Source organism: Galeopterus variegatus, unplaced genomic scaffold (genome assembly GCF_000696425.1).
Source record: "Galeopterus variegatus unplaced genomic scaffold, G_variegatus-3.0.2 Scaffold3223, whole genome shotgun sequence".
NCBI classification, from domain to species: Eukaryota; Metazoa; Chordata; class Mammalia; order Dermoptera; family Cynocephalidae; genus Galeopterus; species Galeopterus variegatus.
Genome location: NW_007729334.1, coordinates 11,938 through 13,416, shown reverse-complemented (window position 1 = coordinate 13,416; position 1,479 = coordinate 11,938).

Sequence of the window (1,479 nt, the reverse complement as noted above, 5' to 3'; positions counted from 1 at the left end):
TGAAAAAATGAATGATCAACCCCTTTGGTTTACAGATAAGGACATGGAAGCCAGCAGCTACATCTAAATTCCCAAATCCCAGTTCTCCTCCTGAGATTCTGCAATGGCAATATTCATGCATTGTTGGATATCCATCCATGCTCCCTGGCTGGAGCAGGTGGGAGAGTTGGCCATGCCTTAACCTTGGGCAGCCCCAGGAAGCTGCTGGGGTATTAGGCTTTTAAGCGAAAACTTTTTTTTTTTTTTTTTTAAAGATGACCGGTAAGGGGATCTTAACCCTTGACTTGGTGTTGTCAGCACCACGCTCTCCCAAGTGAGCGAACCGGCCATCCCTATATGGGATCCGAACCCGTGGCCCTGGTGCTATCAGCACCACACTCTCCCGAGTGAGCCACAGGCCGGCCCTTAAGCGAAAACTTTAATATCACTTTAGACTTAGAGCTCAGGCTCATTCCCTAAGTTTTAGCTCCAGATCCACTGCTTGCTTCTTGAGCCTCGGTTTTGTCATCTGTAAAATGGGAACAATGCTAATAGTACCTACCTCATCAGGTAGCTATGAGGCTTACATGAAATGAGGCATTGAAATTGTTTAGAATGCAACATAGTAAGTCCTTAAGGATTGTTGACTGCTGATACAAGTTAAGTGCTGAGCCAGAGGAGAAAATACTCAGTTTCTTTCAAGCTTCTCTTAGGTGGATTCCAGCGAATTGGAGNAAACACGCACACACACACCTCTCAGACCACCTTATCACATGCACAGGCTTTGTTTGCCAACGTGGAATTTTCCTTCAAAGAGAAGGAGACCTTTTACAAGGTCATAGACTTATGTCCAAAGCCAGAGCCTAAGCAGAGGAGGCCACGTTAGAGGAGGGTCTTGACCTGAAGAGCAGTGAGTCTGGAGGGAAGAGCAATCTGAGGTGAGGAGGGGGGAGAAAAGATACTGGGGTGGCCCCAAGCATTGTCTAGGGGTCTCGATGGGCTTTTCCAGTGGAGCTGCCCCTGTACTGTGCTTGTGTGTATCTGTTGATGGGGAGGGGGGTGCAAATACCCGCCTCAAGCTTTACTATATACCATCACACTCAGACACCCCCTCCCCCAGCAAACTGTCTCCTCCTGTAATGGCATCTCCATGTTCCAGAGGCCCGGGTCAAAATCCCTGGACGTTTCTGTGCCTCCTGGCTTTCTCTCACATCCCAGGTCCATGCCATCAGCAAATCCAGTTGGCTCGACCTTTGATCTTCACAACAGATCCAGAACCTGACCACTCCTTGCCCTTGCCCTCCCTCCCTCCCTGCCACCCCCAGTCCCATCTGTCCTAGACTCTCACCTGACTGACAAGTCACCTTCTGACTGCCTCTCTTGTCCCTTCCCTTCTGCCTATTCTCCACCTAGCAGCTGAAGTGGGCTTTTTAAAACATAAGGCAGTTCACGTCATGCCCCTGCTCAAGACCGTCCACCAACTCCCCATCCCACTCAGAA